Consider the following 27,400-nt stretch of genomic DNA (forward strand, 5'->3'; position numbering starts at 1 on the left):
TGCTTGTTTTCTCTCTGCTGCTGTAATTTCAATGAGTTTCCAGCTCAGGAGCTCCTGGATTTCAGCCATTTGCTCTTTCTGCTCATTTCAGTGCCTTCAGGGGGAGGGTGAACAACCCCTTCAGTTGGAAGCGCTCCCCTGGGACCATGGGGCTCTTTCCACGGGAGAGTGTTAACATCACTCAATATGTTGGAGCCAGCACCGTTCCTGAAACAGCATGACTTGCTGCCATGTAAATGTCATACACACAAACTTGCTATTGCCTGCCACGTAAGACCACTCTGCACTTCCAAACCCTTTTTCTTATTCACACTTTCAGGAAACTGTTTCCAAAAGTCAGTGCTCACCGTAATTATTTTCTTCAGGTTCTCCATTGTACTCTCTTGAAAATTGCTGCCTATTTGTTCTCCTTCCTAACAGAGCAGAACAACTGGCCCAGGCTCTGATGAAACAGCAATGATTGAGATTTTCCAGAGGCATGTTTCAGCCATGTTTTTATTTGCCTAGTACCCCCTGTTTACATTCTGACTCCAAGATTATCTGCAGACATTGTTCATTGATTTTTTTTTTTTGGTGGTGGTGAGGGTTTGGGGAATTTTTACAGCATTGCTTGCAAAGCAGCTCCTAGGACAGCAAGCCCTAGCATGGTGTGTTCATCATGCATATATTTAGCACCCTAATCTCTGCAACCAGTGCTTGTTATACTTTCCTTGACGCTTTCTGGTACACTTTTTGACATCTGCTTGCAAACTCCTGCAGCCTTTTCAGTCCTGATATTCACTTGTTTCATCTGATGTTGTTTTCATAGTCTTTAGATATGCAGATTCATTGCTTTCCTTCAAGTCTTGTCTGCTCAGTCATACTGGGAGAGTCAGTCCTGAAGGCTTTTTTGTTGTTATTCAGGTCCAAAATCTTTACAGAGGCTTTTGGGAACAATGTACTTCATTGGTATTTTAACATTACGGTACTTTTCCTTAAAAAAACCCACAAAAACAACACAACAACAAACTGCAAATTATACACTAACCTTATCCTCTGAGGAGCTGTAAGGACACAAGAGGTAAAGTCCTGTTTTCCTACATAAATCTGACAATGTCTTGGCATATTGTCAAAGTAGGAGGGATAGTAAAAGATTCCTTTGCAATGTAAGTGGTTGGTTCAAGGTGGATTCCTGTGGCACGACTTGTTGTCAAAAACGACCCTTTCAAACTGTGGAAAACTCCAGCAAGTGTCATGATTTTCTGACGTCACATGAACCAGATATCCTTTTTTGCCTCCTTCCTCTCCCTATTGAAGATATTTGAGCATTTTCCAATTCTTCCTGCTAGTCTGCACGTCTGTGCACCCTGTGCACAACAGCAAGACACAACTTCTCTCTTTAGCCGTATGTCTAAGCACAGTATTTATGTGTGCAAATATTAGGATGCTAACAAGAAAAACCTTTGAGATTTTGGATAATTCTTCTCATGTGATTCTCAAATTACACTGAAGAAGTAAACCATTAAGCATCACATTCAGATAAACAATTCACAACAAATGTTTTGACAAATCTGTTGCCTTTTCTGTTTAAGATATATCTGTGAAGAGATTTTGCATTTTTTCTCATTTGTTACTGAAAATTGTTCAGCCATGATGTCTATAGAAGAAAAACATCACCCCATGAATCCTTAAAGTATTATTTGCTAAAATTGCTAACGCTTACAGTTTTCTCATTCACTGCCCACACCGTAATTGACCACATGGCATTGCTCCTGCCTGTGTACCTTTTTGCAGAACAGGAGGGTGGGTTGGCTAAGTAATTTTTGTGAACATATGTATGACACAGGCATAAATGTATGTGAGTTTCTGTGATGCTGCCTGCATGCACATTTATGCAAATACATATCTGTGAGCTAGCTTCCATCGTACATGCAAATCCTCAAAAACCCATAAGCACGCAAATTAGGGCCCGGAATAATATCCAACTGAATTCCTATTTCTTTATTAAAAAAAAAAAAAAGGTCAAATACTTACAGATCTATACCATCATATACCCTAGATTCTGTTCTCAGTTAGATGGTCTCTGGTCACATTACTATCAATTTAGAGTAATACAACTCAGTTTAGTGTTGGCTAATAATATTTATAGAGCAAATGAAAAACAATCAATAGTACTGTATTTTTAGTTATTTTGCTACATCAAATGGCCATAAAGCATTTGGGAGCTGAGGTCAAATTATTCATACGCTCTCATCCTTAAAGAAAAGAAGAAAGTAAGTGGCTATTAGCTATTGTGAGGAAGTTATGTAATATGTTAACTAGAGATCACTGTATTTTGCATTACCATATTAATATACAAATGAAATTAACACAGCTCTGCAAGTTATAATACACTTCTGAACACCCGATATCTATTTTTTTTGCTTTGTTCTAGTATTGCTATTTGATATTGATCAAGAAAGGCTTACTAAAAAAAATCAGGAGAATTTTTAATTAAATGATATAATGCCATATGTTTCAGATATCCTAACATCAATTATTTGTTACATATAATAAGTTAACATGTAACTGTGAAACATAATATTTCAATTTATACTTTTAACATGTTGGTTAGGAAGGGGTGAACCTTGTGTAGTCCGTAAATTTCACACGCTTTTTCTCTCCCTTCAAAAATCTACCATCATCACCTCTTTTCTTGTTTCATCAGTTTACTTTCAGTAAATTTACAAGAAGCTCATGCTCAGAGCTTGTGTTTTCTGTCCTTCAGAGGACTTCCCACCACCCACCCAGGGCGAATTCCTGGACCAGACTGTGCTACAAACAAGATGACTTCAGGCAAGCGCTAAAGAGACTGACCCACTGGTCTTTGTTTTATTAGGAGTCATCTGAACACCCATGAATTTTTCACAGTCTCTTCTAAAGGGAACACATCTCCTATAAAGCCTGTGTTATAGTCACACTTTGAAACTCGGTGTTCAAATGGATCAAAATTAGGCAGAATGAGTTCATCTGTCTTTCTGGATTATACTTCATTTTTTTCCACAGACACCAAAAGAGAAGATCTCCGTTTTAATGTACATTCAGCAGCAATTGTATAGAATATCATAGAACTGAAAACTAATGATTTTTGAGGCATAAGACACAAAAGCATAAGCAATTGGGAGCAAGGGCACTGTGAAATATGTAAGTGATCTTCCAAGGTTTTCCTTTTCTCTGTATGCTTTTGCACATCAGCAGCATTTTTAAATGAAAAAGCAGTACTTTCATCTTGTTCTTTCCCTATCAAAAATTACAAGTGATCTGAGAACTTGGTCCTATATTCCACACAGGTCACTTTTGTCAATACTGGGCATACTGCTCTTTCTCTCCTTTTCAGAGGTGTTTAAAAATCCTCATGATTTTTTTTTTTTTTCCTGGTGAAAGAGCTGTTTTCAGTAAGAAGGAAGAATTGACAGTTTTTTTCTTATTTCATAATGGCAAATATTTTTACAGTATGAGAAAATATCTGTAAATAATGATAGTTCAGACCTTACTGTAGAGGTGGAGGAGGCCAAATGGAGAACTGATTTTCTACAGAAATTGATGTCTCCTTAGATCTGTAAACATTGAGCTAAAGTACTTGACTTCCTGAGGTGAAATAAGTTACTTCCAGCAGTTGCTAAGATATCATTAATAATCATACGTGCAATAAATAACAACATCCGAATTAGCTCCTAAGAGATATATGGCTGCAAATTGCAGCAACAAATCACCGCATGTGTAAGAGAATGATCATTACTCCAGTGTGTACAAAAGCTGTTTTAACAACTGTATTCTTTATGGTGAAGCTCACCCTAATTAGCCTTTCAGATTCCCGAGGGAAACGTCTGCAGAGCATTTGACATTGTGATGTTTGATCTAGCTGGGGGGGAAGGGAGGTTTGTTTCTAAACCTAGAAAGCACGGGGCCACAAGCTTAGCTTTCAATTAGGTCACTTCTATTAATGGGGGTGGGAAGTAAATAGTCCTTTCAGGAAAATAATTTGGAAGTAAATGAATAATTAATCGGTTTGGTATATGTAAATGTTTCACAAGATAGCTATTTAGTGGCAGGACCATCTTATTATTAACTGCATGCGCATAAGTACACATGTGCATGCAGAAAAATCACTGCTGTGCTTCTTTGTATTCTGCTAGGTCTACACCAGTGAGGTTTTTCCCATTGACCTACCCTGCTAACAAGTGTTGGAATTTTTTAGGAAGCTGCTAAAATAATGCAGTAGGTCAGGTTTTGCTAACCCAGATACCAGGGAGGCAAATTGAGGTTTGTGCTAATACAGAGCCATCCATCCTCTGCAAAGATCCTGGGCTTGAATCAGTCAGGCAGTGAAGTGTCTGGTGGTTGGACACCCCAATGGCTAAATTGTAGGTGATTTGTTTCCTAAAGGAAGTCTGAAAACCAGTGCTGAATTTCTGAGCTTACATGGGAAGACCGAGGTGCTTTAAAAGAAGGCAATCCATTACTTTGCATATTGGACAACCTGAGCAAACGGGCACATAAAAACAGGTACCCCTCCCACAGACGGTAGATTTGAATCAGGCTGCCTTCAGGGCTGGCTCTTTTTGCAAAGCACCAACACATTTACCAAACAGAGGGAAGACGGTGATGGTGGCAGGGAAGATGCCCGTGTGTTATGTTAGTGCATCGCTCAGCAAGCAGGATGCCCAGGCTCACACCGGTATTTCCAGCAATTCTAGGAGAGTGGCCAAACAGCAGGCTCAGGAAGATGGGGTTAGAACATAAAAAAGGAACAGGATTTAAGCTACTTTCTTTTTTTTTGAGAGAGAAAGACCTTTCCTACTGGCTCATTGAAATTGCAACCTGCCCTTTTATTCTCATATGTTTTATAGAGAACCTAGAAACCTTTATGGAGCTATAGATTCTGCCATGATTGCAAGTTACCTGGTGTCCTTTTGTGGATTTAAGCCTGTATTTGATACCTATGTAGTATCCAGAGAATGGTTTGAGATAGCAGCGTTATTTGCTCAGGTTTTCCAGCCTGGCGTTTGCAATTATCTTTGACTAAATAGATGTAAAAATCAAAGAGAAATCATTTGGTAAGGCATGCACACATAAATCAGCACTTTTTTTAAAAGGAAGTATTAGATAGGATTGCTGCTGTACTGCTAGCCTATTGCTTGTTACAGAATCATATTTCCTAGAGTAAAAAAATTACATGTTTTCACTGCATGCCCTGACAGCTCCAGCTCTAATGAGAGCAGTTTTTAAAAATTCTTTCTAGTAGGTTGACACCATAAAATGATGTTAAGAGCTTACAAACTAAGGAAATGCAGTACAGTCTGCTTTTGTTGCTTGTTTGAAATAACTCCTTATTCTGGAGAGAGAGGAATCATGTCATGGAAAGCATTTGTTACAGTTTAAGTTTGGCTACTATCCTAAACTGTTCTCGTGATCAAATTGACCCAATTCCCACTTCCCACCCCTCCCCCCAGACCCCATCACGTTTTATATTTATTTATTTATACAAACAGCTGATGCAAACTTTGAAAAAGGTGTGATGGGGATCGTATTTTCATATTTCAATGGTATACAGTTTCTTTAAAAGGTGTGCGTTAAATGCCACAGCATATACAAATACGGCTCTCGTGCTTTTATTTTATTGAAGGTGGAAACACTGATATTTAGAGAAGATGTATATGTTAGAGGAAAACTGTGATGTAATTGAAATGTAACCGTTGGCATCCTTTGCATAACAGTTATGGACTCATTTAATAGGTTTTCTTTTTTGCCCTCTGTTGTATTACAAAGTGACACAGCAATGTAGATTAAGTGGATCACTGACTGCTCTGGAGATGTAGTTTTGATCCTATCTTTAGTTCAATTTTCTGAAATATGCAATATATTTGCCCAGTGGAAATGTGATAACTTGTAAATTCATAAGTCTATTGTACTGTAAGGCATAAATCCTGCTGTTGGGGAGGGACTTGTAGGTAGGCTTGAGAGAGTATCTGAGCTAGACATGCGTTCCTGAGAGAGTCGGGTTGCAAGGCGCTGAATCAACAAGCACTTCAGCATGTGCATAAGTCCCTTTGAAGCCAGCCAGACTCAACACATACTTAAGTGCTTTGCTGAATAAAGGTGGGAACTAGTGTGTTTAGCTTTTAGCACATGCTCAAGCATTTTTTTCTAAACCAGGGCCTGAGTTGCTTAAAAAAAAAAAAAAAAATTATACACACATGCACTGGCACCACATGCTAGACAGTTTATGAAGAGTAAGTTTTTCCACAACAGAATCAGCAGGAACTATTATTAAATGCAGTCATGTCAATAACGCGTAACGTGGATCTGTGAGCCAAGTGGAAAATAACTCTTGTGCTCAGTGATCTGCTCTGACGGTAAAATGGGACTCCCCAATACCAAAGCAAAGTAGAGGCTACAAAGTGAGACTGATAAGTGGAAAGGGATACCAATAAAAATCCAGATGCTTTCTGAAACACATGTGAGTATACATGAAGCTGAAAAGCATGTTGATTACTAAAAAGAGAAAAAAAAGTTTTGTTTTTTTCCCTTGACTTGGCCCTTTTTAACAATTGCTGTTTTTCAAGGTGTGCAAAGAAAATCTGAGGGGTTTTTTGCTGGTGTACAGGCCTCTGGATAATGTCCTTGCTTGTCCTTTTCCTTGTTCTTTTATGTGTCAGCAATTATTGACCTCAACCTTCATTTTTGATGAGCTATATAAAACATTAATAAATGATGAGGAAAAAAAAATGTTGTGGCGCATGATAAAATCACCTGTATTACAAATAAAATGTTCACTTCTGAGATTGCCAGCTATTTTTACATTCAGTGCTCGAAGTGTTTAAACACAGTAGTGCTTTAAATGAAACGAACAAGAAAATCCATTAACAAATGGGGTTTTGTTAGAAATGGTAAGAATGCTGGTTCTGTACTCAGCACTGGTAAAATATGAGTGAGGAAAATGTAAAGCTTTCTTTAGTGAAAAGTATAAACACAGACACTATGCTCTGTTTTTAAATAGAGGATTTGAGACAATAGAGAAAGTCAAAGGGAGAACTGGATTTTGTATCTGACTAAAAGTAGCCCAGGGGAGGGGAAGAAAGGATTTTACAGAATATGTCCTTTCCAAGAGGAAAATCTTGCTCGTGCTTATTCCCTGTGTCATGTGTCTGTTTTTCTAGGAGGGTAACAGCATCTCTGTGAGGAAGGCACCTTCTCCAGCACAGTGAAATCACAGACCCGCAGTGGCTGAGTTTATCCGAGCCTGTTGCTGTTTTTCTGTAAAATGTGTGTCAAAGAGAAAACCATTAGACTGTCAATAAGACTATGTCTTGCAAAAATCTGCAGTTTTCGTGCTATGGCAAGGCTTCCTACAGGATCTGGATAGAGGCAAGCAGTATTTGTTTTAGGCTTGGTTTGTTCTTTAGAGATTTGAAAGCTTGGCTTATTCATCATGTCTCAAGCTGACCCCTTACCACATATCAGTCTAGGAGTTTGTTAAAAACAAAAGGAAAGGAAATGCATGAATTTATTTATTTTATTACATTAGCAGTGGCCAAGCCAGGCTGCTCTGGCTACCAGACCCCGGAGGAGCCAGCAGTAGGTGTCCCTGCTGGGACTCAGAGGCACGGGCGGCTGGAAGGGAAGCACAGAGCCGTGATGGTCCCTGGACATCCAGGTCCACACTGCACCACCGTGGATTCGTGAGGCTGAGCCCATCTTCCTTACCAGAATTGTCCACTTACTTCACTGCTAGCTTCTTTCACTTCTCTCCTTGCAAGGCAAGGCTGCCGGTGTACACCTTCCTCCTTAACCCGTGACCTCCAACTCAGAAAGAGACAGGCAGCAGTCATGAAACAAAAGGAGCTTTTTTTTTTTTCAACATGAAGGAGCCAGGTATATACTCTGGTCAGGGCTACCTGAGGGAAAGGATTCTTGGCTCTCTGTCCTTTCTCACTAGGAGGGGGAGATAACACTTAGATCCACAGATACCTCTCCCCGTTCTTTACCCGTCCCTCGTGGCTGGAGGCAGAGGGGGCACGGGCAGGAGGAGTCCTGCAGGACACTCCTAGCCCTTCTTCACAGCAAAGATGGGAGCGGGTGCATCAGGCAGGTCTACAGATTTATAATATTCTGCTGTTGCCAGGCAGCACGTATGCAGACGTACGCCCTGACAATCCATACGCTTTCATCACAGATGTTCGCTGGCTGGAGTCGCTGCATTGTTGCAGGTTAAGTTTGAGTGAATTAGTCTTTTCCTGAGATCACAAACTGTCTTGAAGTGTTTTATGTGGGCAAATGAGCAACACTATAGTTAACAAAGTAAAAAAAAAAAAAAATTAACACAGTGTGGCTAAGTTTAGGCACCTAAATCCATATATAGGTTCCTAAAAATAAGTCTGGTTCTCAGAAGGTTATAATTTTTTGAGAATGAAGCTACTAATTTAGGTAGCTAGAAGTGAACTGAGGTGCCTGAGTTTAGCTAGTTGGGAAGTAACATTTTTGACTTAAAACCAAGCCTTTCTGCCTTTGGAGAATACATCCTTGCTGGAAATGCAAGAAATTTGTATGTACAGTGTTTTACAGACACGTTCTGTTCTTAATTTTTCCACAAAGAAACAATGATTAAAAAAAAAAAGTCTGTGAGCTTTTTTAAAGTAGAAGATAATTAATGTAAATCAGTCCTTAGAAACAATACAGGCTTATTTTCACATTTGTTTAGGATTAAGCTGCTTCCACAAAGTACTTCCACATGTATGCTAATTAGTTTTAGAACAAAACCAACCATCCCACAATGAAGAGTGAAGACAAAAGTCTTGTGAACCATGCCTTATTCAATCAACATTTATCTCCACGTTCCAGGCCAGCGGGGTCCCCTTCAGGGTTAGCTCCTGCTGAGCACTGTAGACTCCCATTGCTCACCACCTGACCAAGTCGGAAGGCCTCTAGGTGCTTGGGAGCAGATAATAAGCATCCTCTTGGAGAACAGCAGGTTGTTTGTGTGCAGGAGGTCATACGTACTCCTCCAGAGTACTGCCGAGACACTAACCTTTGTTTCATGGTCCCAGCCGTGCAAGAGCCAGAGTCGCAATAAGTTTATTCTTTGCCCCATTGTAGGGTTAGTAGTATGAATTGCTCTGGCTACTGCTTTTTCTTTTTTCAGTATCAAAAGGAAATGCTTTTATTTTAATACCAGTCCAAACCAACTAACTGTCAATAGCACGTTGATACAGTTATTGCCACAGGGAAATTGTATATTCTCGCTTTTTTTGACTTGCTTTTTCAGTCTTTACTCCATTCCTGCTCCTGGGACCTGCTCTGTGTGGGATAACAGCTCTCTGTCTCGGCTGTGATGGAGTAGTTCTTGATGTAAGAACTTATAAACACATGCAATCCTAATGCAATAACCTTCCATTTTTGTTGGATTACTTTGCATACACCATAAATGAAACCTGATAGGATGTCATTCTAATATCTTTATTGTATGTCTGAGTCTAAGGATGCAGCCAAGCAAGGATATGATGGCAAGGGAGTAGCAGAGCTGCGATAGCCTGGTGTAGCCCATGCTGCTGGCAGCAGCAGAGAAGACGCAGCAATAGCCTTGCTCTCTGTTCCTGCCTACATGCTTAGCTCTGCCAATGCAACTATTTATGTCTCTGCACTGTAAACTGGATCACTAAAATGACTAAGGTTAAAGATAGCCTCTTTTCTGGAGGGGTAATGAAAGGGAACTTTCCATCCAGCCTTACCCATGAAGTCAGCACATAATCTAACCGAGCTCTTGGAAAGCTGAGAAGCTCTTCACAGTCCAGCCTGGTCTCATGGCCATGCCCGTAAGTGCACTTTTTCTTGTGCGCTTTGGCTCTCTCCAAATTTCTGGTTCCTTCATAACCTGAGTCCTGAGCCCCCATCTGATATGTTGCCACACTATCAGTGATGCAAAAAAGGATTTTCTTTAATGGAAACAGAAGATGGGGTCAACAGGTGAATGCACCTGGGCTACACACCTACCAGCAGGAACAAGATCTCGTCTGGAGGCTATCACTTCATTTCTGTTTCCTCAGAGATTTTCTTTTGTTCTTTTTCAGCAACATCGTTATTTGAAGGACCAAAGTCATACTTTACCACAGTTTTCTCAGAGCCAGGATAAGCAACTAGACTGTGGAAAAGAAACAGTGATGGCTGCTTTTTTCATACAGTTTGGTATGTCACAGTCATTGGTTGCAAATTTAAGCCCATATCTGGGTCCTGTAACTGCATCCCACCACCTGATTATGCCTGATTTCTGCTTCCGGCATGCATAGAATGTAATCATATTTTGGTATTTTGATGGAGGTCAGTAATTATTAAAGATCATGCCCCGCAATTGCTGTATACAGAAATCACATTTTGGATGCAGATCAGGTTAAATGACTTCTTTTCAGAGTGAAGAGTGATTATGACTTATCAGACATCTGTCGATACTGCTATTTCTGAACTTCAGTGGATGCTGCATCACACAGCCACTTTGGTTTTTGTTGTCAAAGCAATTTCTTCTGCAGCTCTTCAGCTGCCTCTCTGCTTTTGGTGCCTGATACTCTTTGCTGTCAGTGACTGGGTGGACTTGTGTTATTTCCAGCAGTGCAGCCTCTCTGCCATAAGCATGAGAAGCTTCTACAGAGCTGTTATGCTCTTTGAGATGCGCGTAGATATGCTCTTAGTGTCTCACATAGACTTGGCCCTCGGGGTGGTTACAGCTTACCAAAGACAAATTTGGTACCATATACCAAAGATTGCAAAGGTAAATGGAAGGTGCACACTGGTTCACTTTTACTAGTTCAACATTGAATAGTGTCCCAGGTGAAAGGCATAAATAACATTATACTTAGCTCCTTGAGATTTTTTTTCTGGGATGAATCCAGCATGCGTCCACTTCATGAAACTTGTCACATCCAAAACTGAGGCAATTTGTATCAAGAATGCATGGGTGAGAAAATTGCAAGATCGTGAAAACGGTGCTTTGGCATCCATGCTTTTTTGGGTGATACGAGACTATAGACATGAGGGTTAGAGTCAAATAGAAACTTAAATCATGGTACTTCCATCTTCAGAAAATCATACAGAGGATGCGAGAAGGAAGGTGAAGGAGAAACCTTTCGAGGCTACAACAGACAATGGCAAGGTGTCAGTGCTGTGTGCAGAGGCACGTTTAAACAATGGGATGCACTTACAGCTTCCCTGTATAACAAATAACGTTCACGTAATTAAAATTATGTTCTTAACTGCACATACCTCTGTATGAAGCCTGTTCTCTTTCTGAAACAACAGCAGCTTTTGTTAGTGTACCTTAAGCTATTTCCAAAGCAGCATAAATCAGGGCAGATGGAGCCCATATCTGAAGGAGGGGTAGGGAGAGAGGTACACAGCTGCAACCCGTTTGTGTGAAGCTGTGTGGATGTGCTTCTCCAGGTTGTGGGATTTGAGAAGGGGGGCAAAAACCATCTGCAGCCCCCACTAAACTTGAGGTTGTAATCTGAAACAGGAAGGACCTTTGCACAGGAGCAGCAGTGTTCCTCAGTGAGCTGTGTGCATCCCAATACAGCACTCTCACAGCACGTACTATAGCGGTACAACTTCCATGTATAAGCACCTCTTAGGCTGGAATGAACATTTCCTCTTGGCTTCCTCCTGGAAAAGTATCCATCTACTGGAAGATCAAATGAGCTCTTTTGCTGGATCAATATAACAAAAATGGATGAAGGATTTACTTCATTCTGCACAGGCAGATCTTTGCCTGAATGAAGCAAATTTTTGGCCTGACAAAAAACCTGGCTCCTTCACTATTTCCCTTTTTTTTTTGACAGGAAGGGATTCTGCTCTCAGAAGATGAGAGCAATTTCACCACCTGAGAAACTCATAGACTTATTCAAGGTGTAGATCTTTCTAACATGTCCTGCAGGGATTTCTATGGTTTTTTTAAGAATTAAATATTAACATCAGTGCATAGGCTGGTGTGATTTCATAGCACAACAGGAATCCCATTGCAACTTAGAATAGTTTTTAATCTTCTACACAATATTGGAAACAGCTGGATTAGGGCGGAGACAACCTTGGAGGAGATCAGCCAAGCAAGGTTGTAAGGGTGCATTTTCAGACTGGTGCATAGTGATTTAACCACCTGACTCCCATTAGTATAAATCACTAAATCACTATGCACCACTTTTAAATATAACCCCTAGAGTTACTTTCTTAAGGAACCTCATGCAGTAGTTTCATAGAACAAGTCTGAAAACCCTTTATAACATTAATATTTGCCTTAGCCCACTCCTAAAATAGTATTCTTTGCATTACTGCATTTGATTAGTTAATTGAAAAGCCTTGTGTGGGTGTTTTGCACTCTGCCATTTATATTTGAAGTCATCATCTAGGCTTCAATAACAGAGAGGTGGAGTTACATATTTTTCTGTTTACCTTTATTCAAGAACGTACATTTCACAACTTTCAGCTGCATGTCTGTGTGCATTACTAACGAGCTGGTGGATACTTGGACATCTTTCTGAACAGATCTAAAGCAGCAGACAAGCAAATATGACTATTTAAAATGGAACGACCATTTTAATTTTTTCTCCGTGATTAATGGTTAATAAACCTAAACCTAAATCTTCTGTTCCAAAGTAAACTGCTATCCACTTTTAACTAATAATACATTTAACTGCTTGACACATCAGCTGGAATGATTAAATTATGTAGCAATAGAGATATCTCGGGAAGCAATGACAGGTGGTACAAACCTACCAACAGTAGTCTGAAATGGTGGAGGGGGGGAAGCAATTTCAAATGTCAAGACACGAGCATCAGCCTCACTGTTTTCTTGCGAAATATAGTTTCTAGTTTATACACGTTTGCCTTTCTATCATCATTTCTTGTCTTTAGTGCACCCTTTTCGGATCTGTTCAGACTGAGAGGTGTGAGTTTGTAGATGTGCACATGCATATACATAGGTGACCATGGGTGACCTTAGATACACATAAGGACCAAGTCACTTTCTTGCTTCTCTTTGTGTCATTAAAAGGATGCTGGAGAGAAAGTGTGTTTGCAGGCCATTGTGCCTAGCTTAGGCAGAGCATGCTGAAAGAGGAAGACCCCACCTGGAATGAACACAAGCCCCTGCTGATAAGCACGACACAGTGTTTTTCCTTTCAGATCAGCCTATGGAGAGAGAAGGACAGATGGAAAGACCATCATCATATTTGCCCTTCTTTCCTTGAGAAAACTGTAGTTCAGGCTTTCTTAGCTAACACAGCCCCACTAGGCATTTGAGAGTCTTTTCCTGCAGTTGAACAGGGCACTGGGGTCTAGCCTGTGTCAGTGGCAGGTTAGGATTGTGTTGAGAGTTTGAACCCCAGTAGAAGTAGTCTCTGTGCTCCTTCTTCCTGTTCTAATGCTGCTGTTGAGGGAGAGCTGAAAGCTAGTTTTTCTCTCGGTATTTTATTAGTCCAGAAGCCATGCATACGTATGATTTGTTTGAAGCTCACCACTTGTTGGAAGAGGTCTCTGCATCATTTTCAGTTACAGCGAGGCAGAGAAAACCACTCCCAGTAAGTTGTCGAGATATTCGTAAGGAACAGTTCTAGAGTCACCCAGAACGCACTTAGGATACATCAAGGTGCAAAGTCACTGAGGGCTAGCCCTGGGTACTGATGCTGGATGTATCTGCTGCACCGCTGCATTTTACACCATTGGCTTTTTAACCGGAAAGCCTCAGACAAACACATTGGAGTCAGCCACACAAAAGACTTATGGTTTAACACTTGAAGAACCACTTATGCTTGCAGATGCTGTTGGATGTCTTCGCTGTTGATGTATCACATAAAGTAGGCAACACTCAGCACGGGAAAGCTGCTGAAAGTGTCAGTCCTGATGAGGGCTGAGGGAGGATCAGAAGGTGCGAGCTGTAAGCAAACCTCCCTACTATGTAATTGGATGTTTAGTTAAAGGCTCACATGTCTAAGTGCTTAAAGTATATTTCTTCTTCCTTCAGGGTCTGACTAACCTTTCTTGGCTGGCTGTTTGCTGGTTTTGGAGCCACCAAAAGGCATGCCTACCAGGCAGTTGGGTGTCTAGCTGCTTCAGGCTGAACAGCTTGAAATGTCTAGTACAAAAGTATTGGACTAATTTCTCCGGGAGATGGGGGTGATCCAAGCTGGGTTTTCCATGCTCAGTATTAAACATTATAGTTTCCTTTTCAATGTGGAGCCTATTTTTGCATAACTTGATTTATCCAGCCTTGTGAATCACAGGGTTCTGAGAAGACCTCTGGTCCTTGTGGAATTAAAAAGTAATTATTCCATTCCTCTAATGGGACAGGAAGAGACAAGTCTGGTGATTCATTTCCTATGCTCTTCACTGGTTTTCCTCCTCAGAGGCAAGGGCAGAACCACTCATCCTTCCCCTCCGTGCAAGGCTCCATCTCAGTCTAACAAACACTCAGCAGCAACGACCCCCTCAAGAAGTGGTCCCCAAGAGACTTCCTTCTTTGCAGGAAGCCCACATGCTCTCATTAAAGCATTAGATATGACACATTCTCTGGATTCCTTTTCCCAATGAATCAAATTCAGCATCCGTTAAGCCTAAAACTGTTAATTATGTAACCAGACATAACTGCAAACAAACACTGTAACTTAATTTTTGGTTTCTTATAGGGAATCATAGAAAAACAAGTATTACATCAGAAAGAGCCATGGGATAAGTTATCCATGATTGTCTAAACCTTGCACCTCTTTAACTTAATGTATAGACATATTTTCCAATAAATATCAGACTCCTTTGATTTCTAACATTATTTTTAGAAATTGCCAAACAAAAAATATTATTTTGCTCAAGACATAAAGAAGAGGAATTGAATAGGCCTTTAAGGAATTTTAAGTGATTGGAAAGATCCCTGTCTACATGATGAGAGAAAAATGCTACTTCTCTGCAGTGCAAGTTACATATTTAGTGGTTTCTCTACACAGAAAATATAGTCCATTAATCATGTCAGAATATCTCATTTAGTTTAGGTCTTTATGTCTAGCAAACCATTTAGTTTAAACTAAAGATCTGTAAGCATCCTTTTTATGTTTGAAGGAACGCTATGTTTCAATGTCAGAAAAACCCATGATTATTTTTTTTAAAAAAGGCTTCACCTTGAATTAAAGCAAAACCTAAAAACTTTTTTTTTCCAAATTGAAATTCCACAGTATTCCCTTTAAAAATAGGAAACAGTAGAAACCATTTGGTGTTTTTGAAAGGAAATATGTTTCTTAGGCTCGCTAGTCTCTGTGGTTTCCCACAGGCTGACCTGGCAAGGCACTGAAGAGCCTGGGATCTGGGAGGCACTGGAAACTTGATGAATGTCCTTGGGATTCAAGAGCCAGAATTTCAGACCTCCCTTTCGGGCAGGCTGTTAGAAAGTGCATGAAAGCCATCAGTCTTCAAGATCGAGGGTTTGGTGGTTGAAAGGAGTCCAGAATCTATTAACTCTTAGAATTACACAATCCAATTAAGCACATCACCAAGGAGTGAAGCCAATGCATTGGGAGGGAATGTGGGAGAAGGGGGTGATTAGTCTCCACAGATAAGAGTGGAGTAAGGTCAGGAGGGAGAGTAAATCTACTGAAGCCAAAAGAAGATTTTGGTACATGTATAGATAGGTGTAAGTGTATCATTAATTAATTTTGGTGGCAGATGGTGTCTAACTATCAGAGCAGTGAAGATCTGAAAGAGAGTTCCAATTACATGCAGAGGGGTCAAAAAACCTCCTTGTAAGTTGCAGCACTCTGGTTCTAAGCATTTAATGGGACTCTAATATGGCAGCAGGGGATGGACTTGATGAACCATGATGAACTCGATGAACCTTGCCACCTTGTGTTCAACAAACTACTTCAGTTTCTCCAAATCAGTATTTTCCTGCAACGCTGTTGTCAGATTTCCAAGTTGCTCTATTTACATGCCAACAGCGTGGATGAGACTACATGGTGATGACACCAATTGGTGAAGGAGGTTGCATAGACAGTACCTTCTTCTCCACCGTAGGAGGAGAACCCCACTGCAGAGTTAGGCAACTTGACGAAACCTTTCAGGTATGATAGTGGTCTTTATAAAGAGGTGGGAGTTGGTGAGGCTCGACGTCTGAATGCCATTGCAAGTAAGTGTGTGGAAAAGGCAGATTTGTCAAAATTCCCCCTCAAAAAGGGCAAACTTTAGCCATTCCAAAAATTTCATTGACATGACCTCTTTGTGCACAAACTGTGGGTACTCTGTGTCCTGCAGTCCTGGGGACCTGATAAAGAACACTGTCATCTTTTTCTACCCATTTGCCCAAACATATTTTAGTTTGCTTCAGCTGGAAATAAGTATGTAGGAAGTGGAAAGGAGAGGTGGAGTCATCCTAACTTGGCTGTAGGTACAGCCTGGCTGGACACCCAGATCAAGGATTTGGAAAACACTCCACAAAGCCCTACAGCTTACATATACCTAAGGGGAATTTTGCATTCATTTCAGCGGGACATATATTTCACCCCAGTATTCATAAAGTCGTGATGTACTAAATCTGTTTCCTCTGAGAAAATTTAAGGGACAATTGTGGTACCTTGGACCTTTCTCTGAAAATATTGCATCATCAATTGTATCAGTGATATGCCTTGAAAGAGTTTCTAACTCCTGTGCCAAAATAAGACCTTTCCTGTTGATTCCTTACTGGCAAGAATACGTTTCCTTTAATCTCTTGAGTTTTCTTTGTCTTTGATAGTGTCAGACAATGGAATTTATCTTATTTATTTGGCCATGATGTCACCTGGAGTTTCCTGCTATTAATTTAGGATTTCTAAGATGTCAAAGTCTCTCCATTTGTGAACAGAACAAAAAAATTAATACAATTGTGGAAAAAAATCTCAATAAAGTAGTTTGAAAATAAAACCTGGGTTTATTTATGATATAAAACCAGCTCTACTCATTCTGTTTAAGCTTTCAGAGAAGGGAAGCTTCCAAAGCTGAGGTGCTCTAGTTTGCCAGTCGAGCCCAGAGGGGATGTTTCACTTGAAATTACAAACCTAACAATATTGGAAATGCTGAAAGAGCCTTAACAATAACCTACCTAAATTGCTATTACATTCTCTAAAGTGTATTTCATTCTTTTAGAGCCTCTGTATGAGAGACACTAGTGGAAAGAACTTTTCCATCATTTTATTTCCCTGTCCTCAATGCTTCATCCTTCTCTGGAGTGCTCTGAAAATACTGGTCTTAAATGGAAGGGCACACCAGAGTGCCCCATTAATCTTTCTGTTGTTCAGTTTTTCTGTTATGCCTTTTCCTCTCATCACAGTATTCCCAAATTCGACAAGCAACATTGTTCAGGACTAACTGATGTTCTGTGGATATGCCCGTATTTGGAGTGACTCATACAAATTCCTGGGAATATGTTCAAATAATCAATGATGATAAGCAGTAATAGTTGCCAGAATGGCTCCATTGCAACAAAACCCACCTACGATCACAGTACTGCTGCTTATTGCGTATTATTTGTAACCTAATGAAAAGCGTATTTTGCATAAGAAAATCATGATTGTGGTCAGTGTCTGGAAGTGTTTATAACAAAGGGGTATTTGCTTGTGTTGTGTAGACAATGCCCTACCTTACATGCATGAGCCTTGATTGGAGCCTTAAACCTTTGCCCAAAGCAAAAGTGGGACAACTCCTGTTGAAGTCAGTGAAATTGATCTTATGGAGTGAAACGCATGCTTAAATGTTTGTTGGACACAGAACTTCCATGAGATTTGTACTGGGATTGTTTAAAATTTTTACCTACCTGACAGATGCTTTTTTGGGTTATGGGGGTTTTGCCCCCAGTGTTAAGCTCTTTAGGCTCTTGATCTGACCATGGCCACTGCATTCTATCATGAAACAGTCACTTCCCTGATGCAGAAAAAGTCTAAGCAGCAATAAAAGGCAGAGAATACCATAAATACTAGTATGATGCTGTTTTATCCCTGCACCTGTCATGATGGCAGACAAAAAGGAACGTGTTCCAACCATGAGCGCATTTAGGAACTTGTCCATCCCTGTCTGGGGCAAACAAGCAGAACAAGTACAGACTGTGCCCCAGAGGTGATGGGCTGCAGCATTGCATGACCACCTCGGCTGCCTCCTGGAAGACTGGTGAATGGGAGGAGGACTGCAACTCTCAGTGACCAAAGACACCAAATATTTGTAATCTGCTGCCTGTGCAAGATGAACAAGAAATGAGTCGGTCAATTTATGACCAGGTGGCTTTGGACATTTCTTTGTTTCTCCTTCTGTGTGCACTCTTTTATTCTTGGGAAAGGTTCTGGTTTGGTAATATTCAATAAACCTGAAATTAAGAGGTTTTTTTAAAAGAACACCCCAAACCTGATCCGATGACACTTTTGTTCCTCTGAAGACAGCATGGATATATTATGCTCTGTCCTACATTAATTGATGTGTTATTTTTGGCAAGACCACTCATCATTTGCTAAGAATTAGACATATCAGATGTTTCAGTAGCCTAACAAATGAACTAACAAATGAACAATGGAAGAGTTAAGAAACTGATTTTGTATCTCTTCTGATGTTAATCATGTAACAAATGTTTGCTCCTATTTAGTCTAGACCAAATCCTTAGCTGTAGTGCATGTAGTTGAGATGAATGGGAAGGATAACGGTAGATTTGAAGAATCCATTGGTTCTTTGTTTAGCTGAAAATCCAGCCTTTTGAACAATTTAATGCAGGCTTGAGTCTTTAAATTATACTTAGAAGACCTTGTCATGGTTTAACCCCAGCCAGCACCTAAACACCACACAGCTGCTCACCCCTCACCCCTCCCAGTGGGATGGGGGAGAGAATCTGAAAAAAAGTAAAACTCGTGGGTTGAGATAAGAACAACCCAATAACTAAAATAAAATATACTACTACTACTACTAATAAAAAGTATAATAATAATAATAATAATAGTAATGAAAAGGAATAGAACAAAAAAAAAGAGAGAGAAATAAACCCCAAGAAAAGACAAGTGATGCACAAGGCAATTGTTCACCACCCGCTGACCGATGCCAGAGCATTGATCAGCCCCTCCTGGCCAGCTCCCCCCCGTTTATATACTGGGCATGACATTCCATGGTATGGAATACCCCTGTGGCTAGTTGGGGTCAGCTGCCCCGGCCATGCTCCCTCCCAGCTCCTTGCACACCTGCTTGCTGGCAGAGCATGGGAAACTGAAAAGTCCTTGGCTTAAGATAAGCGCTCCTTAGCAACAACTAAAACCTCAGTATGTTATCAACATCATTCTCACACGAAATCCAAAACACAGCACTGTACCAGCTACTAAGACAAAAATTAACTCTACCCCAGCCAAAACCAGGACAGACCTTAAGAGACCTATCTGTCAATCTGTGGTCATTGAGTCTTCCTGAGCAACACCTAATGATGTCCATGGGTCAGAGTACAACTGGTCATAATTTTTTCTAGCAGTTATTTTCTCAATGATTTTCTTGGTGAAGGACATTGTTTTCACTGTGTCGAAACATTTTTTAAAGTGCCAATTTCTACGACATTTAGGATGAAAGAACACTGAAAGACAGAATTGTGATAATGAATTGTTCTGGTTTGGCAGTCCCACAACTGAATATTTTGATTTTTCATTTCAAACTGATTTTGTTAAACATTCATTTTAATAAAATGTTTAATGTGGGTTGAGACAATGGAAGTCATAATGGAATGTTCACAAAAAAATTAAAAGAAAATAACCTTTATTGACCCCAAGTACTTTTTTAAAATAAGTATTTATGAAAGGTCTCTTAGAAATCTTGGTGGCCAATTAGACTAGTGTGATTAAGGGCTAGTTTCTGAAACCGACAGCACAGAGGAGAATGATGTAGATGACATTTTCCTCTCATTCATAGCACAGGTCAAATGACCTGATCAATGCTGGCGGTAAGCATGGATGAAGCAGGAAGCTGCACAGGTCAGTAAACCTCCATGTAGCTATAAAATGGCTATAATCCTGCAGGTGACGCAAAATGTTGAGCCGGTTTCTTCTGCCACTGCTTGAGAAGGATCCTCTGTGTTGCCACCACTCTTTCTTCCATGTCACCGGTAATTCCAGGTCCTCCCCCTGTCATCTCTTCTCTGCCTGTTTGACATCCCCAAGGGAACAGCCCTGTCCTGCGTTGGCTTCTCATCTGGGAGTGGCCAAATCCAGGGCTTTGCTACTGAGGAGCAACAAACTAACTCAGGGATCATCTACCTTAAACCTTCTATCTTGGTCAAGCAGCTGTTCTTCCATGTTTAGCACACATCCAGAGCTCATGCCTTTGGATTTAAAGCAAGATGCTTCAGCTGTGCTGCTTCTGCACCGCTTGTGTCTTTCGGGAAAAATGTTGCTTTGTGCTGGACTTACCATATTTTTAGACTCAAAAGATTTTGAAATCATAGAGGTATTCATAAAATAGCAATTCCAGTGTCCACCCAACTTTGCAGCTCTTTTAATTGCAAGTGTTAGGTTAGCCCTCCATTGTTGGATGGTTCTCACTTCTGATTCAAAGCAATAAACCCATGGTTGACTTTCTGCTATTAGAAAAAGCAGATAGACAAGATACATTGAATAGTGATTTATCTCATCAGTTTCCTGGTGTTTAGTATTTTCCCTGCCACTTAATTTTTGTTTGTTGTCTTTGGCATATTGATTAGGCAAACTACCATATATTCATGCACATAGCTTGCTACATGTATGTTAAAAAATACAAAAAGCCCTTCTGTAGAAGAAGACTGCACATTATGTACATGTATTTAGTGCATGGAGAAGTTTAAATTGACTTCTGGATGTTCTGGTACCCTGAATCAAACAGGGCTGTGAGATAAACATCTCTTTCAGTACCTCTCTGGTATACATTACAATGAAGTATATATTTGTCAGCACTCCCAGCCCTTTACTGAGTCTCATGGTTGTTTCAATGTCCAAGCTCTTCTCGTCTTCACATCTCCAGGAAGTCTCACTCTCCAGTTTCCTGCTGCTCTCTCCTTATCAACATGAGAAGCAGAGGAGCATCTTGTTGAGAAAAAAGAGAGCTCAGTAGTCTTGCTGTATTTCTTTGGAACTGCATTAAAATGCTATAGCAGTATATGTATAATATGTACCCTCAGATGATCTGCCAGTTGCATAAAGACTTATTTTGCAGAATAAAGTTGCAAAGAGCTGCTGGCAATATGGAGTTGAAGTAACATTTGTTAAAATACCATACCTTATACTTAAGCACCTGGAAAGTTTGAGGAAACTTTCTGTGTTGCAGTTTCCACTTCGTTAACTACGGACAATGATGATTGCTTATTATTTATTGTTGCACAGTATTATACTGCGAAGTAATGTTATTTTTTTTTCTTACCTTGTAAATCGAAGGTAAAGTTTTGGCTTGTTTGTAAACATTCTGATACAAAATTTTGGATTCAATGGATAACAGCCTTTGGATCCAAAACTGCTTAGACATATGATGAAAGGCACCTTTGATACAAGATTTTTGAGATAATGCAGTCTGCAATTTTTTCCAGAGGATGAACTTATATTTCCTGTTTCACAACACTATGGTTTGGAAGCTGCCAGCTAGACAGACAGATTTATGTTGCTATTAGGTGTTTTAGTTTTCTGTGGCTTAATGGTATTATTTTTATTTTTTTCTTTAGGGAGGCACTTTATTGTTTTCTCTTGCATTTCCCATAAGTGTGTGTACAGGTACTGAATCAAGAAAAATAATCAAGGACTTTAGGACATGTTTGGTTTTTGTTTGAATTGGCATTGATAGCTCCTTCTTTTTCTTGTCTTTTGTTATTTAAATAACATTTGAAAAATTGCATAAGGAGGTATACTTTGCTTAAGAGCAAATACTCCAGCTTTCAAAGTGGTAGAAGAATGGCATGCAAAGAAAAATTCTTCCCCTCACTTGAGCTCTCAACCCAAATGCCATCAGGACAGATTGTAGCCAAAAATAAATAAGGATTTCTCTTTTCTTAAAAGCTTAAATATTTTACCATACTAACTTTAAAAGAAAGATGCTTAAGCGTCTCTGTCTATCATGTTAACCAGCCTTGTGTTTTTACTAGATTTTATGTAAAGGCAAAACTGGTGGGGGTTTTTAACAATACTTTCCATGAACTCCGCAAATTTTGGGCTGCCCTTATATGCCATTCATGTGTGAAGATTTTATACTGACTGAGAGAGCCTATGCAGCCATTGGAAGTCATACCTACAGCTCAGGACTATCAAATTAAACCTGTTGGTAAACTGAGAAAAAACAGTAATAATGATAAAACTGCAGAAACCATACTATATTACAGAAGAATAAATTCAGTGCCTGTATATTCACTGAACGTGTCAAATTTTTGGGTTTACTCATGTCACCTGGGAGATCAAATTAGTACATTGGAGGTATTAATGTAATGAGAAAGCAGATCATATTCTGTGGATTGTCACATGTCACTGCAGCCTTTTGAGCGTATCCCTGGATGTTTCTGACTGACTTTGGTTTTGCAATTAGCGACACAAATAAGGACACAAAAGTGCAACATCTGCAGGAGAGAGGCTACATTATTTTGCAATTCTGGTGGACGCAGAAGAGGTGGGGGGGATGGCATTTGGGGCTTTTTCTCTAATCATCAAACCACACTGAAGTAAACAGCCTCATTCCTATTCTGACTGGTGCCCCACCATCAGGACCTTTGCCCAGCCCTGGGTCTGTCGAGGAGCTCACCAGTTTGGTTGGACTGCTCAGAAACCTCTCTTCCCTTGTTTCATTTTATGTGCTTGGTTTTGCACCGTCTGCAGCAGTATGATTAATATTCCAGGCAGCATTTCATAAAATCTTTTTTGCTGCTTCTTTGTGCCTCATGACTGACATCTCTTCACTTCAAGGGTGATTTTCCTATTGGCAAGATGAGGATGTGCCACACCAAGTATCACCTTCAGGAACAAGCAATATAAGTACTATAATGAGATGGGTCTTTGCAGAGCCTGTAATTGGTGACAAGGCATGGCAGCTTCGTATCAGACACAGATATACAACACAGGGCTTATTAATGAGGCTGGAACATCACAGTCGAGAGCCTTCCAGTCACTACCAGACATAAGAATGTAATATATTCTGTATGTTGTTACTATGCCCAGTGCCTCCAATTTGCATCACAAAACCTTTAGGTAGGCCAATTCAAGCTAATCCAGGATGGGATCCTGCTTCCTCTTAGATGGATTATCAGCACTGTGGCCTGCAATCCATCATTCTTGATCCCAGCTCTCGTAGACTGCAGCTACAATCATCTCAACTTGCAGATCTGCTCACTTTAATTGGGTTAGTTTAGTAACCCTCCTTGCATTAAAGTCAACTTGGAAAGAGATGTAATATTTTCAGTTATGAAGACCTAGAAACTGGCCGTAGTAAGATTCGATTGTAGATCAAGAAATAGGATTTTCATCACGTTAAGAAATCTTCATAGAAATATATGTGGAACAAATAATGAAATAAAATTATTAACAAAGAATTCTGCAAAGATACCCGCAAAGCAATAAGGAATCTGACTGAAAATCAGTTACTTAAGTGGCTCTCTTTGGAAGAGGGACTTTGATGATTTATTATTATTGGGTTTGTGTATTCTGAGTTTGTCTTTTGTGTGCTTTCAGTATTGGAAAAACGCACTCCTTTTTGAAACAACAAAAAACATTCAAATGAGTGGAATTTTGGTTACGCAGATAAGATTTTTCCTACTTTTAAATAATAATAGATGACTGTTAAAATAACGTGGGTTTTGGGTTTTTTTCCCGTGGGACGTTTTAAGGAGAAGGATTTCATGTAAAAAGAGGGGTCCACTGTAAGTTACATTGCTTTTCATTTCTAAAACCAATCCTCCACACATTATGTGGCATGAACAAAGTTCTGTGGCAACTGTATTAGTATCATGAGGTTTGGTAAGAAAAAATGGCAAAAGAAAGAAAATCTGATTCCAAAACACCTTTTGGTGTCAGTTATGAAAATCTTCATTAAAGATCTGTCCCTGCCTCAGCACAAACGTCCCCAGAGCATGCTTCATAAGAAGTGTATCTCCAGAGTGTTGTCAATTATATTTAAAATGTTAAAATGTAAATTTTGACTGAAAACACTGGGGGTTTGGGGTTTTTTTGTTTTGTTTTCAAGAAGCTTTGCTGCTGAAGTGACACCAGTTATGCCACGAGCAGAAGAGGAGCCTTCCAGTCAGCAAGCCACTGCATTGAATTCCTGATAGTGACTAAATAACGCTTCAGGCTTAGCCTACAAATTTCTCTTCCTTTGCTGACACTGGCCTTTCAGCCAGTAATTCAGAAGAATTACAGCTGATGCCAATGTTATTTGTTTGTGGACAGTTTCATGGGCAAAGTATTGAATATCTAACTCTATCTAAAACATAGATTCACTCAGAGAAGTAGAAGAGCTACCTTTTCTTCCAGTTTAGCTTTCACTTATCACTTTCCTTTGAGGCTAACACATTCAGATTTAGTACTTTTTTTGTGTGTTAATGATTAAAATAATGACCAGGGAACTCACAGTCCTTTAAGAGGCCAGATGTGGAAATGTATGTGGTAAATCCACATAATAAAAATCTCTTAGTTCTTCTACTTGAAGCCAACTTCTTTACTTTTTCTGTTAGCATTTTAGGGTTTCACTTTATTCTTCTGGTCATGGCTGCATTCTTGTCATCTAACTTCTCTTATGCTTTTAGCTAATGCATGATCCTTATGCCCTGTAAGCTGTTTTTAATATCCAACCAACGGCTGAAGTGCAAAGTGTAGTGATCTAATGTTGCTTGGAATTTCTCATAAATTTTTAGAACAAAACCTGATTATTTTAAATTGAAGTCTTCATTAAATAATTTCTCAGTATTTTAATGAATTCCAATAGAATAGTGTCATTATCCTCTACAGGGAAGAGGTAATCTCTTCTCACATATCAAAAGCAGTAGAAATCTATCCATTGACTCTAAAGGACCTTGACTAAAAAAGTGCAATTTTTCAGGGCTGAACCCACATTGGATGACTTTGAAGGAACTGTCAAAGGATTCGCAGTTCATTTGTGAACGCTTGTTGAAGCAAAGGGGCTATGTGTAGCCTTTTAAACGTGGTTATCACTCTTACCTATTTGAGCAGAGGTAGGGCAATACTCAGGTACAAACAAGAAGAGAGGGAACACACCCACATCACGTTGTAGCAGACACCGTAGCCAATGCCTTCAGAATTTTAAGAGCATTCACTACATCTTGGTTCTCACTTTTTTTTATTTTTCCTGGAGGCCTTTGAAGGCTGAGTTCTTCTCCATCATGTCTTATGCATATTGTGTGAACAAAATGCAGACGCTTGCCAAGCCCACAAAGAAATGAGCAGAGCGCTGTCAAGCCACCTGGTGTGAAGACCTGCATGTCATGTCACAGGACAGGGAAGAGCCACCGAGTCCCAAAGAGAGAAGCAGAAGGGAGCACTCCTTCGGGAAAAAATGATCCAGCTGTTCCTTGGACTGACCTGATAAACACTGCAGAAAAAAAGCAATGCAGCTATCAGCTGAAATAATTGTGTGTTTGCTGGTGGGCTCTAAATTGACCCATTCTGATACTTCACCATTATGGCAAAAAGGTCCTGTAATGAGAGTTTTAAGTTCTTGGCAGCCCAAAGTGGAACTTGATTATCAACAGCAATCTTAACTTTGTCAAATACAGACCACATTTACAAACGTGCTTATAGCTGGGCAGTTTCCATAACGAAACCGCTGGCTAGGTTTTCAAAGCATATTAGCCCCCAGTGTAGGCCCAATAGGCTTAGCTGGTTTGTGAAAATCTGGCAGCCATTGCTGCTCTTCACTGCTTCTGAAAATCAGTGCCATGATTAAACGGCCATCCGTCTTTTTCCTTTCTTTTCAGTTATAATTTGGAGTGGATTTTTCTATTGTCTTGTTTCTGTTCTCTTTTTGGCATATCAATAACTGTTAACTGAACACTGGCTTTGTTTTAGAAAAGGATAAAACCGTTGGTGCCTTTTAGCTTTTCTGAGTCTGCTAGCACGCAATTGTTCATCTATAAAGGCATACATTTTTCTTTGCTAAACAACTGCTTAATAACAGCTGGTAATTCACAAATGATGGGATAGGTTGTGATCTTGTAGTCTGTTTTGTAAGTACGGTCTCAACAGGGCTCTTACAAGGGTTCATTTGTATAACTTCAAGTGTGCAAAACAAACCCATGCATCCACGAGGGACTGGATTGGAATTATTGAAAAAAATAATAATGTGAGGAGTTTCCTATGATGGTACAACTTTTATAGATCACAAGAATGCCTACAATGCTATACTCTGAATAGTTTATGATTTTTTTTTCCTCTTTTTTGTGCTACTCAGTAGAGTTATGATGGGACAACCAGACATTATAATAGTTGCAGTTGCTCTTTTAGGTGTCACTTATTTTTCTTATCATCTGAGGAGCTGGGCATGTAGCATGGGAAACAGCCGCGGTACCGCAGCAGAAAATGTTTATGTTACTGACAGCATGAATTTATTATTGACAATTTTGAAATGGAGAGGTTTTTTAATACCTTATTCCTTACAAATTGACACTTGGGGGAGGTTTCAAACAAAATGTAGAACGAATTTTTTGCTCTGGGCTTGATGTTTGTTTCTTCTTTGCATCTGTTCATTTTACAGTTCCACTTCTGAACTTATGAACCCATCCAAAGGCCATTCATAGACTACTTAACTCACTACAATTCTGTCAGCAGAAGGTGTTTGCTTGACCCATTTGGATCATAACCTTCTTTTCTCAGCCACATCATCCATCATCCAACCACTTATGCATGTTGGAAAACAGACTGTCCTATGAGTAAAGAACCTCCATCCCCAGCAATGCAGAAATGAACAGAAAACTAACTGATTTAGGACAATTTGTGATTTTTTTTTTTACACCTGCTTCCACTGCAACAATAGAAAATACACCATGGTAATCTAGAGACAGGAGAGGAAGAAACAGAAGGAACAGATTAAATTTCACAAAAATCTTCTCACAAACATGATGATCTCCAGGAGATTTTTCAGTTCTCTTTATTTATGGTTTAGAAGAGTACGAACAAGGTCAATAAAAAGATGCGACTTTTATATCATTGTAGCTCTGCTCATGTCAAATTATGCTTGTGCAATTCTACCCAGTGCCTGCAACAAGCTAAAATTCAAAATATATAGCTTTGGCAATTAGGAGAGAAAGTCCCACTTTCACTTTCTCCCATCCAGGACAGATTTTAACTGTTTCCTGCCCTGACAGCAGTGGTGACAGGCCAGCTAGGACATGTCCCTCTCAGAGTGGACTCCCCTGGTTTTCTCC

This window comes from Gymnogyps californianus, chromosome Z (assembly GCF_018139145.2).
Source record: "Gymnogyps californianus isolate 813 chromosome Z, ASM1813914v2, whole genome shotgun sequence".
NCBI classification, from domain to species: domain Eukaryota; kingdom Metazoa; phylum Chordata; class Aves; order Accipitriformes; family Cathartidae; genus Gymnogyps; species Gymnogyps californianus.